Raw genomic sequence first — 17,536 nt, 5'->3', positions numbered from 1 at the left:
ATTTCTACTTGATAATCTTGACATTCAATTTACATTGTTAATTGTCACCTGATTGATTTCCTTTAGCTCAGCAACCTTTCTGATCTTTGCACTACAGATTGCTAATTGAAAAGCGTCGCTCATCTCAATAATTGAAAAGCGTCGCTCATCTCAATATTAACTCGGTTGAGAGTCAGTGCACAAAGGACATTGGCTCTTACCCTGGACATTGGCTCTTACCCTGTCCTATAAAGCAGGGTTCACAGTAAACACGTCCACACTATAAACATTATTTTTTCACTCCAACAAAATCCTATGATCCTGACTACTTTATATGGGGTTCCAGTCAATATCGTTCAACTTCGGTCCGGCTCTGGTGTAGACGAACCCTAACAAGATCCCAATTGCTACATTCACACATGTATGTAAATTTGTCAATGTTCTCGTGTTCGTTTCAAATGGTAATACGTACAATTTTTCTCATTGTGTGATAACAATATTGTTTCACTTTTTGTTCTATGCTAATTATTTGTAACAAACAATAGTTCAATAATTTTCATTACATTGTTTGTAACATGTAACGATGTAACATAGATGTGACCAACTCAAACATATCAACAGGCGGCAACTTCTCAGTTTGGTGACGGTTACTTAAACAAGTCAAGAGCAAATCCTTAATGCGTGCTCTCGATTATAAACACTTTGGTCACACGTTCGTCCAGTTTCTTGTCTTGGTGAGGATTCATGTTTTTCTTGTGAAATCTGTTCTCCACGATTCTGTGGAATATATTCTAAACGAGTTATGAACGATTTTTCCCCCTTCTGAAGGCGTTAATCCAATTTTAGTCCAAGATTCTACATGGGAATTCCAGATTCCACAAGAAAAGTCCGACTCAAATAGTTGAGTAATCTTAAATCCGATCTCAATCCAGGACTCAACATGAGAATTTTAAATCCCACAAGAAAAATCTGACTCAAATGGCTGAGTAATCATTTCACAATGTGTAGGCGTTCGTCTAGTTTCTTGTCCTCACCAAGTACAGTATTCATGTTTTTCTTGTGAAATCTGTTCTCCACGATTCTGTGGAATATATTCTGAACGAGTTATGAACGATTTTTCCCCCTTCTGAAAGCCTTAATCCAATTTTAGTCCAAGATTCTACATGGGAATTCCAGATTCCACAAGAAAAGTCTGACTCAAATAGTTGAGTAATCTCAAATCCGATCTCAATCCAGGACTCAACATGAGAATTTTAAATCCCACAAGAAAAATCTGACTCAAATGGCTGAGTAATCACTTCACAATGTGTAGGCACCAATCCCATACGAGTAACACCAATCCCATACGAGTGTAGTCTGTAGTAAAATCAGCAATGTCTGCAAAATGATACAAACAGACCAAACGTTCGAGAATGTATAACTTTGCCAATTGGTCCGAAACCGCTGCCCTGGTCTGGTCTGACAATAGGTGAACTTTCATACAATGCGATAGGCCTCAGAGCATTAGTAAGTGAATGGACAGTATTTATGTTAAGTACCTACATAGGAAACGAATATACAGAGACACAGAAAAGGGAGTTGAATTGTTGATACTCGAAAAGACCTCCTATGTAAAGAATGTAAAGTATATCCATTTGTGTCATGAATATCATGAAAGAGCCACATAACAATAATTTATTACTTGTTTTTATTAGAGTGTAGACACAGAAAAGGGAGTTGAATTGTTGATACTCGAAAAGACCTCCTATGTAAAGAATGTAAAGTATATCCATTTGTGTCATGAATATAATGAAAGAGCCACATAACAATAATTTATTTCTTGTTTTTATTAGAGTGCTAGATGTGACTTTAAACCTCCAAACGAGTACAAACTATCCTAAATTTGATGTTAGGTTTGTCAAGTTTATAAGGGCAGTCAAGGATCTGCAAATCCTTACAATAAAAACTTTGACCTATGAGATCATGAGGGAACTCAGGAAAACTTAACATACAATTAGTACTAAAATTGGACAAAATTACTTCCGGCAAAATCATTCAACAGACTTGAATTAGACATTGGAATCGACTCTTCTGTCTAACGATCCTCGCGGGTTGTTGAATGCATCATTTCCCAATGTTAAGCAACGTCACGTCGTTAGTAACCGGATGGGTGACCATCTAGGCAAACGCGTGCTGTTATCTTTCCTGGCCCGATTCAGGCAGGGTGATGTGAGAAGGCGGGCAACTTGTAGCGGAATAGATGGTGAAAACACCGTCACTAAAAATCTTAGCAGTTGTACAGTTAAACCCCTTGAAAAAATCATATATTCCAATTTTCTGTCCAATTATAGAAAGAAGCCGGTTTAGTCAATTAATTACTTTTTTATTTTCCTCATGCTCGTTAGCAGACTTGTCTTGCCTAATTTCCAATTAATAAATGGACAGTATTTCAAAATTTCAAATTTAACACATTGAAGTACCATACCAGACTTCTAGACAAAAGTATCAAAGATGGTACAATTCGCTCCAAATGTCATATTTTATCATGGTTGAATTTTCACTGTACCTAAATCATAGGAACATATCAATGAACTAAAAGAATATAAATTTCCTACATCCCAAATCAAAACACAAGTTTGCAGTTAGTTCTATGTATAGATTGTATAGCAAGAGCAGAATTGAGTTATGCCATTGGTAACGTAGCCAACTTTAAATACAACGTACAATTTTATAAAAACATGCAGTCGGTACTTTTATAGAATATAAAAAGAAGTAAACAATTCTCAAGGCCACTATTGACTCAGATACAATATGTTTGAAGTCAATAAAGAAATATGTTCTCTGATTATAAGTCCGATTCTGATTATAGAGATCCAATGGAAATCAAGATTTCACAGATAACATTGATTTATCTGTCACAGTAGAATATGCCTAAAAAGATAAACTACATAAGTTATTTCCAATACGCTGAGATGGCCTGAAAACTGATTCCAAATAAGATGCAAGAATTCGTCAGAGGCATAAACTTAAATTTACCAAGACATTAAACTGAGCGAAGCATTATGCTATGGATAAAGAATAAAGGATGCATTAAGAACGACTGGAGACATTCTTAAAATCATCCGAAAGTAAACTTGGTAGATTAAGCCGACTGATTTATATTTATTGGGAGAAAAAACATGAAATTTCACAACACAATTTGGGCTCCGGGTTCGACTCGTGATAATATTCAAATTTTCAGAGAACAAAATAACCTAAAGAGTAGTATTCATAATATGGTTGAATGTCCTGAAACTAAACTTTAAACGAGAGTAAATTTATATTCGGAATTCTGCAAGGTGAAACACTTATGTTTATTGAACAACTCGTGATAGAAGTCGCATACTTCTGAGAGTCTGATGTTCAGTCTTTAGCCAATATTGATGACTTGACCAATTCTAGGCCAAGGGTGTCTGAGCAGTGACTAGACTCTTGAGAGAGTTGGGAGAGAAATACAAGTTAGCTCATGGAATAAACCATCGCTTGGAGAACTGAAGTAGTCTTGCTTTATCAGCAACATACTCGTATTCAGCAAAGGAGAAATTAATAATGTTCATGTCAAACCATTAAAAAGTTATTCTTTTCACTTTTTAGTCCGTCCTTCCTTTATTATTACAATATTGGGCTCCGGGTTCGACTCGTGATAATATTCAAATTTTCAGAGAACAAAATAACCTAAAGAGTAGTATTCATAATATGGTTGAATGTCCTGAAACTAAACTTTAAACGAGAGTAAATTTATATTCGGAATTCTGCAAGGTGAAACACTTATGTTTATTGAACAACTCGTGATAGAAGTCGAAAAGGAAAAATGTTTATTCATCAATTTTAATAGGAAGTTAGAGAGAACTATGCACATTAAAAATCAGTTGGAGAGATCCAAAACTATAGTGTAAAAAGTTCAAGGCTAAAGGATCAAACAATTTTGTGGTTATACCTAGCACCCTAGCATGCATTTAATTGAATGTGTAGAACTGTAGAGGCAGAATAGCTCTACACTACATCCTGATCCTAAATGAAGGGAATCAAAATACGTAACAGGGTAGGGAAGAAAACTGACATAAAGAATGAAACCTCTATTCAGCGTAATAGTCACACTTATTTGTAGGTCTGGAAAAGATGATCAATATAAAACTTCATGTCAAGTTCACTTATGAAATGACCGGTAGCACCATAACAGTCCTAATGCTAGCGGTATAAAGACATACCAAACCTCCAAAACTCGTACAAAGATTTCTGGCAACTATTTCAGTCACGGACGGACAATTACTTTAATAACTTTATTAAGAAAACATTCTCCAATCATATTATCACTGGGTGAGCAAATAATGTAGCAATTCAGTTCGATATCCAATTTCATATGGATTACATCACAAGGGAAGAGCTATTGGGAGCACTTAGCGGTACTCCTGTGAGAAGAATACCAAGTAGCCGAAATATGGTCAAAACCCATGGAACAACAACGGACACTTTCGTTTTCGATATCCGTCTGGGACGGATTAGAATTCTAGATGAGTTCTGAGTTCTCGAGTTTCTATGACTGATCATAGTGATCATGCAATAGCAGAGGTGGATTCAATGATAACCACAAATAAGTATAATCCATATTGAATTCATTTTGATTCATTCTATTATTTCTTTCCAAGTACACACACATTCATGAGTCACATTTTTTAGCCATAGGTGAGAGCAAACCTTGAAAATGCTCTGGGAACCTTCGAGTATCACGTTCTGTTTTGAGGCATAATCAGCCTCATGAGTACTCGTACAGTTTGGAAATCAGTGTATTCCGTTAGATCTTTTTTCGCCTTCTGCGATAAAGGGACTTTTCAGTCCTATTTAAGCAGGATAAACAAGGCACATTGCATTCTATTCAGAGAACTGCCCCTCAAACGCAATAAAAGAATAACGATTTAAAAATCACAAGAAAACCATGAAACCCAAGGAAATTGAGTTCAGCCTGTTCAATGCTACCAGTGGTCTTAACATGGTCATTTGGTCAGTACATAACAGATATAATAACCAAGTACTCGTATAACATAACATATGATATAGCATAACATATGACGAGTATATTTTAAATCATTACATGAAAGTAAAATCAAAAAATCAAATCAAGAATGATAATAAACTGAATATTAAACAAATTAGGTAGGAACATACATAGGTATTCTTTAACCACGATCGAATAAACTACGGGCTAAAAAATTCCCGGAGGGACGGGCCCAGCTTGTTTTACATGACTAGCTCATGTTTATGATAAAGAGGGACTGGCCGATGACTGGATATTTGCTATGATGTAGCGAGATAAAAAAATAATCTAAACTTTTTGCTCAAAATCCCGTAGCTATCTATAAAGCTCTTGCAAACCACCAGAAACCAGTGGAAACCATTTTCGAAATTTATTGGCCCGCGTACAGCTGCCACTGTTTTCAAAAACAACATCGACCAAAAGATCTCAGCAAAGATTTGAACGAATTTCCAATTAGAAGAACTTCGGGTTCAAGACATGGCTGCTGGCTTCTTGAGATGGGATTAAGCAAGATGAGTTGCAACCTACAAGCAAAACAATGGCCACTCATCAGGTAATCCTCTTAGTTCACAGTTAGTTCAACGCACTGGAGAAGTATTCAAGATGCACTCGATAACGTAAGACAAAAAAATATGAAATAACTTGGGGAGTCTTGGGACCTTTTAGGCTTGGTGCCAGACATCTTCGCATAACTTGGGCTTTGTCAGATTTTTTTATTTCATTTTTCAGACAAATGGCGGGGACCTACCTTGCTAAATGTGTCTCACAACCCCTAAGCCCTTTCTATCCTCCAGGGGTAATCCACACCGTACATATTTATTTCAGTCTCTTTCTTTTAGTTCCTTTCATCCTTTCATCAGTAACTTTCAAAGTTCAAAGTTCGTCGGATTCATTGATTCAACTTCAAACGACGAAGGGCGTTATCATTTTTTGACTTTTGTGTCGGAATATGAAATCTCCCATTCCAACATTCATCATTACAAAGGTAAATTATGAAGCATAATGTTCATTCAGTAGACAATGCATATTTCAATTACTTATCAGTCCTAAATTGTTAGGATAAGTTTAGCCTTTGAATACCATGTGACATTGTGACACTAATCACAGCAGACAGCACATTACCTGATAAGTGTGATGATAAGAGACGCACTAGAATTGCCAAATGTCCTCCCATACGCTGTGTAGTCGATATCTCATTCGGTGGTGCCTTTCCAAAGAAACGCCAAAAAAACACAAAAACTCCCTCGGAAAATGACTACTGTGAAACTGGCACAAAAATCTCTTTTCGCGAAAGTGGGATTCAAAAGTTTCGCGCGTTTCAAAAAAAGCTCCAAGTACGAACGCAAGAACGACCACACAAATGAAAATGAATTGTTTTTAAAAAACTTGACAAACAAAAAACACAAGTTAATCGGGCTAGTTTATATTATCAACAATAAAAAAATCCTCGAAAAGAATAAATTCAACTTGGGGGGAAAAAATATCGAAAAAATAGTGCACGAAATATTTTTCAAAGAAACAATTCGAGCAAGGCACGGAACGACTCTCCTCGCACAGGCAACAATGATATACTGAGACACATAGCAACAGCAGCAACTCAGCCAATATCACCGGTAAGTTATCTCTCAGCAAGATATCGTGCATCTCATCACAAATATTGCTGATCATATCCGCGTATGGGGGGAGGCTGAGACCAAGACGGGGTGCTCATTAGAATATTTTCCACCGCACTTGTTAAAGGTATCTCTTGTGTTTTCCACAAAGAAGATTCTCAATCTCAAGTGCATACATCACAATACGTGTACGTATTATTCGATACATTGTCAAGTACAACTTGAAGTGTGTAATTGTGTAGAATAAGTGACGTAGAACAAAGACAATGACACGGATAAAGGACCCGTTAGGATAGGGTATACAGATACCTGACTGTGTTTCAACTTTCAATCATTAGCTGCTGATTTTTCCACTTTTACCGGAAAGTGCAAATTTTCGTTCTCGTCCCCTGCTCCGTCTTTTCGTTCTTTGGTTCTCTAACGTCAGTTAAACCATTGCTGCATATCTGCGTTTTCTAGTAGGTATTACACTAGCCCAACACACACCACGGGATTCACTTTGAATACCCCACAGGGTCAACCTGGTTTTGGACTCTACCAAGTATACTGAAAAGCCAACGTTCAGCAGTTATTGTGGACCAAGGAAAACGGACAGAAAATAAGCTAAATGCAAAATCGTCAAGTTGAAACTTGGAAATTCCTTCGGCCTACTCCATTCCTTCAAGTGCCAAGACATGTGAGCATCCGAAGAATAACCCACGCTGGTTGTGCAGAATAATGAAACACTACACATACCACATAGACTACATACTATTGATACAAGATATCCCCCTGGTTGACTCCAAGGTTGAACATCTCCATTTCCTATCGAGATACAACTTGCTGATCTCGGCTACCTTGAACGTGATCTTCCAATGAACCACATTCATTGCCAAAAATCGGTTCGTACTTTGCATACATCGGATAGAATTCATGGTGAACTCATCTTCAGGAGCAACCATTTCCTCGTTGGTATGCAGCAACAAGAGAACAATGGGAACTAGATATATTGCCACAGGATTTACATATTATTGCTAGTTAATGACTTGGCTACTCGATATCATCGTAGAATTGTTTTAAGCTTCGGAATTTCCAGCTGACGTTATACCTACATGGCGAAAAAATCAACATCTAGAAATGCAAACTAATCTCGTACATACGAGGACTGGCAATTATAAAGAACACACAAAGTCTAGAAAAATCGATAATTATTAGCTAAGTATGGACACTGTGGATCTCAATTCTTCGCTTGAAGAAGTTATTGGGAGTGTATTTCCTATATTTTAGAGAGAGGGAATTTAGTCACATAAGAGAAGATATCGATAAATGTTTCAGAGGTAAGAAGATACTAATGACAAGGCTTACTATGGGTGACAGACAATTTTGTCGTCTATTCCGGGACTTGTAGCTTCAAATAATAAAAACATGTGCCTGTAAACTTGAAATATGTCAGTGGAAATATCTGGATCAGGTTTCATTTTTTTATATATAAATTTCCAAAACATTATTTCCAAGTAAACATAACATGGAGCGCAAACCGGTCCACAAACCACAATCGAGGAAAAATTTTGAGAAAATTTCGCGAAATCTTGATTAGACGAATTCGCAGGAAAAAAATAATAATAAACAACGAGAATTAAAATTGATTGACGACAACTGGCACCGATCTTATCTGCATAATACAAACAAGAGGTTCAGACGTAACTAGCAGTGATAACTTTCTGCCTGGGGTGATCCGCCGGCCCCCCTGCAACGCATGACTCAATATAGAAAGATGCTTGTGTTTTCAAGATGACCACACGCCAGCAAAAAAACAATTCAGAAAATTGTCAACATGATCATCCCGTGTTATCAGACATGTCAATCATTATAGTCACGATAAGTCTGTAAGAAATAAAGAATCGATCAATAAATTAGAAACAGCAGAACAATAGAACCATCCACCAGGATACCACCGCGACAAGGTTGAGAATTTGGTCTCTAAATTTGCATTCCATCAGTATACATATCAACATAAATCAAGTAGGGAACTATTGCCAATGATAAGATCCCTGGAAGAATGCAAAATGAACTATTCGTTCTGTACACTCGCTATGAATTAATCAAAACGCGTGTTCAAATGAATTAATTTCTCATTAACCCATTTGTATTTTTTCGAGACAAGTACACGTATTGACCCGGAAACTAACAAGCAATTACATGGGCAGGTCTAATTAGAAACAGCAGAACAATAGAACCATCCACCAGGATACCACCGCGACAAGGTTGAGAATTTGGTCTCTAAATTTGCATTCCATCAGTAGACATATCAACATAAATCAAGTAGGTAACTATTGCCAATGATAAGATCCCTGGAAGAATGCAAAATGAACTATTCGTTCTGTACACTAGCTATGAATTAATCAAAACGCGTGTTCAAATGAATTAATTTCTCATTAACCCATTTGTATTTTTTCGAGACAAGTACAAGTATTGACCCGGAAACTAACAAGCAATTACATGGGCAGGTCTAACTGAACAATGTGCGTCTATTAACAGTAGAACAGAAGTGTGTCACTAATACAATACTACAGGACAACATGAACCGAGTCTCCTGGACATTGATTAAATGACAACAATGAACTCTCATGCACACGTAGAATAGGATTTGATTTACATTCACAACATCTATGAAATCTTATAATTTAAAAGAATCCTAATAGATTAATGGATTGAATAAGCGCTTTACTCATAATCGTTTACAAATGGAGAAAACAAATTTAATAATGTTGATGAATTTGAAATAATTCAAACGCATTACTAAAGTCAGTATCAGTAGGCTCGACAAGAAACTTGTGAGAAAATGCATCACTGATAACGTGAAACATTTCTCATTCTCAAGTTTATTTTTAAATCTGTGTGTAAACACAGTATTAGAGATAAGAATGCAAATTTTCGTTCTCGTCCCCTGCTCCGTCTTTTCGTTCTTTGGTTCTCTAACGTCAGTTAAACCATTGCTGCATATCTGCGTTGTCTAGTAGGTAGCCCAACACACACGGGATTCACTTTGAATACCCTACAGGGTCAACCTGGTTTTGGACTCTACCAAGTATCAAGGCTTGATCATTTAATTGGCTGCTTGTACTTATACTTAGTCATACGAATGTCAACTAGTATGTATCACCCTTGTAGAAAAAGTATTACAGTTGACAAGAATGAGTACATACAGAAGTTCTGTTAAGCTGTGCTTCCATAAAGTTATGAGGCTCTATGAATCCATACTACTCTACAGCTTTCTCATCAAAAACATCATGATTTTAACAGACTAAACAGCTAAACTCACTAATGCTCGATCTTATTAAAGAGAGTATTCAGTTAATCCAGCTAAACTCACTAATGCTCGATCTTATTAAAGAGAGTATTCAGTTAATCCAGAGTTTAAGAAATACCGCCCTGTGGAAATCAAATGGGGTGACGTTACAGAAAACCCTGTGTTTACTCTCGGTGGTAAGATCGGGCATACAGGATTTGTAGCAATTGTAGCTCACTAGCTCCATATTATACATATGACTGAATGATCTTCAAGGAGGCCTCTTGGCAAATCGACACAACAGATGACGTGTGATCTATTCTTAGCAACGGATCATGGTGCATGGGTTGACTATTGAGAACACTTAATACGATTGGATCATAATTGACCAGGTATCTTGGAATGGATCAAAATTGTCATTTCGAATAGAGTGCAAGGATATCTGCAAGACAGATAGAAGAAGAAATGGATATGAGTTTTTCAAGAGATTTACCAACTTGGAATTTTAGAAAAAAAAGAGAAAACATTGTTTGAAAAATGGCGGCCGATATAATCGGCTAATCGGGATATATCACTTTTTTGTATTAAAAAAAGTACGTCCGAAAGATCAAAGTTTCCAAAAAAAAAACTCGTTGCTAAGAGAACTTTTTTATTCAAATATTGTCTGACATTGAAGGAAACCATTTTTGGAAGTAGTAAAATAAAAAATATGCTAATATTGTATACGTCATTAATCTAGTGCTAGTGAGTCGTTTTTTTTTACAACTTGGTTGAAAATGAGGGGGTGTTTGTAGATAGCACAATTATTCGTGTAGAAGGGCCCAATTCATTTCTTGCTGATTTCATCAGAACACTTAAAACGGCCGTAAAATTATATGGAAATTACGAGCTAGGAAAAAAAGTTCTCCCAATGCCTACCGTCTACCGTTAACATAAATTAGAAGAAAAAAGCCAAGCAAAACATTTCTCTGGGAGAGTAATTTTCAACGATATTGCTCACAAATGTCACACGGCTTCCATGTTAATATGCAACGAGTAATTTGCGCGAAATGCGAAACGTTACGATCTAGGACACACGAAACCATTTCGGGACATTTGAGTCATGGCTTTCTCATATCCTGTCTTCCTTCTCTCTTCGATTTCGGGACTATAGGACTAGTTGCAGTTCTCTCTGTCAAACGTCTTAAAAAAAAAATGTCAGCCCAAAGCAATCACCCTAGTCAGGGCTGATTGATAGGCTGACAAAAATGCCGAGTCCATTTGAAATGGCGAAGAAAGAGAATCATATCAGTGTGTACTGCAGTTACTGCACAGTCGTATTCCAACCAACTTCTCACACCGTAAGTTCCTGTACGATAAATTTACGCGAACTCATACATAATAGAACAAAAACAAAAAAAAGTATGCTTATGATTCCAGCTCATTAATGATAATAATATTAATTGAAAGTTTTTGGAACTTTTCAGTATTAGTTTTATTCCCACCAAATTCTCACACTGCAAGTTCCTGCACGATAAATTTATACGTATTTGAGTCATTTGAATACAATGTTTACAACTGTTCTTCACAGTTCAAGTTCAAGAGGAATGTTCATAATTAATATCTCGCTATTTGAGTCATTTGAATACAATGTTTACAACTGTTCTTCACAGTTCAAGTTCAAGAGGAATGTTCATAATTAATAACTCGCTTTTTTTCGTTTGGAATCTTCTCAAAATAACTCCACTATCTTCAATCTCGTCGCGATATTGTCACACAGGTGAGGCTTGGAATTTTCTCTTCACCTCGGAGTCAGAGTGAATAGCATTGTGTATTCTGACACGGCATACCAACATGAACATCGTACATATGGTGGACTCCCTGTCACTTTTCATTTCTACATCGTAATGCTCTTCCATTCTGTGAAAATAGTTCAAGAAAACCACGCTCCATTGTTCTGCAGGCGAGTTCAACATTTCCATGGACTCGGCAGATTCTCCATTGCCAATCACTCAGGTTCAGGGTTCTCTGGCTTCCCTGCAGCAAGAAATATGATATATTGATACTCCGTGACGAGGAGTCGAGAGTTCATTGAATGAGTTTCAATGTTGGTTTAGTTACTTAGTGCTAAGAAGAAAACACAAAGAACCTCCCGTGGCAATTATCATGGTAGGTACGAGTATACCTGTAAATTCGTACATAACAAAAACCTACTAGGGTTCATGTTCATAGTTTTACTATGGGTATATTCAACTCCATATCAGCGCCACTGTCCTAATAATGTCTCTAACCTTACCTGATCTCCAAAACAACTACATAACTATTCAGAGCAGCCGTCAATAAAGTCATCATAGAAAGGATGGTGGCCAATATTCGAAACGAATAGGTAAGGCACACAAAGAAAAAGACCCTTACCTGGACCAATGTGTATGATCGTCCAAAGGGAATATTGATTGATTGTCATCAATACACAGATAACCGTAACATCAGTAAAACAAACCTATTTCCCAACCATTATGAATTGGCGTCCCGAATCCGACAACAACATTAGTCAAATCTTCCACAGTCGATCCCATCAACGACTATCTGTTTTCTGTCAATTATATCCGAAGTCAGAAGAATCAGAAAGGACCATGTCAATCGAATTGCCTCCAAGGGGAAGTTACCATTATGTTCGGACGCACAAATGAGGTTATACGTTGTTATCTCGGGGCCTTCTGGCAAGGTGATTTAGAACCGATTTTTTCCACAGATGAGATGTGATGGGACTGCGATTGCCTATCTCGGCAGATGACTTAATTTGCGGTCGTTATCTAGTATTTACCTACCTACACAGATCGTTTGATTGGAAGTAATTACCTGTGGCGGTATTATCTGTATACTCTGATTCAAATGGATTTCGTTTATATGATGCGTGTTTACTAGACATGATACTACCCGTGCCATGCTCAGACAAACAGATGTTTACTTGGACACGTGAGGTGCAGTGGTTTTTCCCTTTCCTCTCCTTCCTCTTCTACCTCTTCTTCTCCCTCGCCTTCTTGTGCTTCGTTTTCTTCTTCTCTAACACCAATTATACGGGTGGGTATACCATTTATATGAAATATGTATATTCTGAGTTTTTTGTCGATGAAATATAAATGGAAACTTATTTAAAAAAAAAATATGTATATATATATATATCTTTCGTAATGGGAACCCGATTGCCCTCTCGCCAAGTGTTTCATCAATATTTTCCTCCACAAGTGTTTCATCAATATTTTCCTCCACAAGTGTTTCATCAATATTTTCCTCCACGATTTCCATTTATTTCAAGACAACAACATGACGGATTCCACAATCCACATGCCTCAGTGTTGAACATAGTGATCACCCTAGTATGGCTGGGGGTCAGGGAGTAGACCAGTGTCTTGCGGGCTGTAAATGGGGATCAGAGCAGCCAAACCCTAACCAGCCCAGCTAGATGGTTACAAAGGATTTATCATGCTTCAAAGGAAAAGCACAGGCCCTCGTGATGGTTGGCTCCTGTATGGCTGATAGAAGATATATTTTATCCATTTTGTCATCAACTCATCACCTTTTGACTATAGCTAAAGCCGCTACAACAACAATATGGTGGTTGACTGCGGTTCGGGGCGGACCAAGTAATATTGGCTAGAGACCATCAAACCCCTTCGGTGCAGCTACACCGCTACAACACCAACCAACCAATGTGGTTCCATACAAACGTGCAAAATAATCCCACACACATACTTAAGTACACAATGATTCCACATACATAAGTACATAGTAATTCCAAAAATCCACATACAAAAGTACATATTGTTCGCCAATAGTGATTCCATTGCTTCGGAATCAATGAAGAACGTAATACACACACAGGTAAACAGAGTAAACTTCCCCACACCATGAGATAAAATAGCTTTCAAGGTCGGCCCTGGTTAGTAAAATGTTTTTTATATGGCATGTAGATTATACTCGTGTGATGTGTATATCTCCATATGTATTTAATTTATTAGTAATAATTAAAATGAGACTGGATCTTGTCAGACGAGATTTTACATACAGGGTGGCACGATCAAATGTCGTGTGAACTCAGACAATGCTCCAATTTTACTAGTGAAGTGATTAGAGGTGGATTTTGAATTTGGAGCGTGGTGATTCGAGATCTAAGTCGAGAGGAACAAATTTAGTGTAGTTTATCGATCAGGGAACGACATGTGTGACTAAGCTTGACAATTGAATTTTGAAATCCCCTAATTTCGTGATTCTGGGGTCAACCAAATTTGCAGAACTAAAGGAACTTTCCAATTCTGCGCATACTATGTAACTTTAAATTAACTTGTGACAAAGCATGAGGCACATATCTACCTACTTTTTGAAAAATTTCGCCTGCGGCGCTGAAAATTTTAAGTTCGATCAGTCCAAACTGGGGGCCCCGCGCCTTTGAAACTGCCCCGGGCCCCGCGGGGGGCTAATCCGGCCCTGAACCTAAGTCAACAAAAGACCGTAAACTTCGAGTCTTGGTAGGCATATGAAAGTGAAGTTGGGATTGACTTTTGGTTTTTCGGACCTTTAGGGTCTAATCTCATCTCTCTAGTGCCGTCTTCAACGAGCTTTCCTCAGCGTAAGGAGATGAGATAGAGATAGAGGGGGTTTTATGCTGACAGCCTTTACCAAGAGATTTACTCTTTCATATTCCATGATATTGGTGGGTATACTCGTACTTCTAATCTTCTACAGGCCTAGTAAAAACTTATCGCATTTATCTGTTCATCATAATAGTTTTTTATAAGTACCAGTACTTAGAGTCTTGCCAAAAGAAATTTTCACATACCTCTACATACATTCAAAATGAAAAAAAGTAAAAAATTGATATCCTCAGCCTTCATAAATAATTATCATCAAATTATTTTTTATACCTACCTACATACGACTGCGATTGCCTATCTCGGCAGATGACTTAATTTGCGGTCGTTATCTAGTATTTACCTACCTACACAGATCGTTTGATTGGAAGTATATAATTACCTGTGGCGGTATTATCTGTATACTCTGATTCAAATTGATTTCGTTTATATGATGCGTGTTTACTAGACATATGCATCACCAAGGGCTTTTCCTCCATGGAAACTAAACTGAGTTTACATTTACCTTTTTTTCACAAGGGGGAAATTTGAGCGTAAACTTGCGACCTTAGATTTTGCTGTCGGGGGGAATTTGTATGAAATCGGGGGATTTACAAAACCATTACTGATTGTTAGGCAAATGATAATTTTCTTCGAGTCCTTTATCAGAACGAATGATTTCAGTCGTTCCCTTGATGTCCACAAAATTCTCACTAGAGCATTGTGCGACACCTGTCGACGCCGTGAAGAGTCGAAAAAGAATTAGCACTAATTAAAATTTATTTATTTTTAAAATTCTTCGCCATTCTTTTCGTTTCATGAGCAGACACAAATAAAATTCGATTGAATTTCTCTCATTTTTCTTCTACGAGGCCTCTCACCTGGCCTTTACCCCTCGGAATGCCTCTCGGCGTGTTTTTTAAACAGAACAAATCTCTCCAATTACTTCTCTGTGTTTAGGCCAGTGCTTCTCAAAGTTGTCACCACCGCGGCACACTTTTCCAGACTCCAATCTTTTCGCGGCACACTTTTCATAGCTCCAATCTTTTCGCGGCACACTTTTCAGAACTCCAATCTTTTCGCGACATACTTTTCAAAACTCCAATCTTTTCGCGGTACACTTTTCAAAACTCCAATCTTTTCGCGACACACTTCAAAACTCCAATCTTTTTGCGGTACACTTTTCAAAACTCCAATCTTTTCGCGGCACACTTTTCCAGACTCCAATCTTTCGCGGCACCCCCTCCCTCCTCCAGCACAGAAATGTTGTATTAGAGTGAATATAAATACTCTTTTAATAGCGCCGCAGGCATTTTTTCTCAATTTTGGCATGCTGTCTTTCTTTATCTCATCCGTTTTGTGATCTTTCTTTTATTTATTCATTATTTTTTTCATCCCAAATTTCGCGGCACACCTAAGGCTACCTCACGGCACACAGTTTGGGAAGCACTGGTTTAGGCAAATGTGTTTCTATGTACGGTGAATGCTGTAGTTCCTAAGTGTGTAGTATACAGCGTACCCCTGTAGTGTTCAGAACTTGACCTAGAGGAATAAGAATAATTTGGACACGGGTCGCGGGAGTGCAACCATCCTCTCCAATCCCAATCATAACAATTTTTTAATTGAATTTTGAGTCGCGGCCAAACGATTTCGAACAAAGGGAAAATCCGAAACAAAGCGGAAAAAAAAGAAGAGAATCTTTAAGGTGGAAAAAAAAACAAACCCCAATTAATCATCTGAACCGGTAGTTTCGTTCTGTTTTCCTACGCTAAATAATGCATTAAATTTACCTTCGTCTGAAAAATGTATCTCGAGTTTCAAGACGAGGAGCCAAGAGAACGGATTAATGAACATTGTCATTCCATACATTCTGTACTTTAGCGTGTCACGGCTGACGTGATTTACTCGCGTATGATGGCCATTGGAAAATAATCTATCGAAAAACTGCATACCTGTCGTGGCGTTTACGTCGGTTTAGTTTTCGGGACAAGCAAGCACCTTTATAAATCGAAAAATTCGGAAGTGGCAACTCTTCAAGGTGGCCTGTGTAATTTACTATCGCCACTCGAATAGAATGTGGGTTGCCAAAAGAAAAAAATCCGCAAGCGTGTACGAAATGTTGTAGAAAATTTATTTGTTAACAAATCATGTTAATTAGTTTATTATCCCCTCCTCTCCTTCTCTCACCCTCTTTCCAAATTGTTTGTCATTTTTATTACTTTATTTACAGAGAGAGAAGACATGAAAGGGGGGATCATCGGTTTTACCATCTCAGCAAATTTCCAGGCATTTTTCGTTGCTTCTTCTTCTTCTTCTTCTTCTTCTTCTTCTTCTTCTTCTTCTTCTTCTTCTTCTTCTTCTTCTACCACGGATTCGGCTTCTTTCCTTCCTTGTTTTCAAAATTCCCATGAGTGTTGAAAATCACACAGTCAGGACGTCAGAAGTCTTTCCTTCCTCATCAGAGTCTTTCATCAGATTTGACAGTGAATACTCCTTGCTATGCTCCTCTTTATCACTGTTCCCCTGGTAATAAATCATTCACCTCTGCAGAAGATTCAAGTTCTGATGACCCTGACTCGGTCTGCTTGCAGAAACCCAGGTTGTCCCTGTACGCTGAACCGCTTCTTCCCCTTCTTCTTCTTCTTTTCTTCCTCCCCATATTCTTTTTCCTCTTTCTCCTCCTCCTCCTCTTCTTCCCCTTCTTCTTCCCCTTCTTCTTCCTCTTCTTCTTCTTCCCCTTCTTCTTCTTCTTCTTCCCCTTCTTCTTCTTCTTCTTCCCCTTCTTCTTCTTCTTCCCCTTCTTCTTCTTCTTCTTCTTCTTCCTCCCCATATTCTTTCTCCTCCTCCTCCTCCTCTTCTTCTTGTTCTTCCCCTTCCTCTTCTTCCTTTACGCTCGTCACATTTCAGTTGTTGCTCTCTGTACTCTGTATTCATTATGTTTGTAATTCTGTATGTAATTTCCATGTAAAATAAGCAAACGTACATTTGTACAAAATAAATGCTTTATTGAATTGAATTG

At 37.7% G+C, this 17,536-nt stretch overlaps 1 long non-coding RNA gene across 2 annotated transcripts in view; it reads right to left on the bottom strand.

The window, feature by feature from the left end:
• Positions 1 to 11,660: 11,660 nt before the first annotated feature.
• LOC113467048 overlaps positions 11,661 to 17,536 on the bottom strand; it is an 11,006-nt gene continuing 5,130 nt past the window's right edge. For both annotated transcript variants that reach the window (XR_003391259.1, XR_003391260.1), the window contains exon 2: positions 11,661 to 11,926. This is a non-coding gene — a long non-coding RNA (uncharacterized LOC113467048). The remainder of the gene's footprint in view (positions 11,927 to 17,536) is intronic.

The sequence above is a fragment of the Diaphorina citri genome, unplaced genomic scaffold (assembly GCF_000475195.1).
Source record: "Diaphorina citri unplaced genomic scaffold, Diaci psyllid genome assembly version 1.1 scaffold388, whole genome shotgun sequence".
NCBI classification, from domain to species: domain Eukaryota; kingdom Metazoa; phylum Arthropoda; class Insecta; order Hemiptera; family Psyllidae; genus Diaphorina; species Diaphorina citri.
This window is presented reverse-complemented; position numbering and strand designations above follow the sequence as displayed.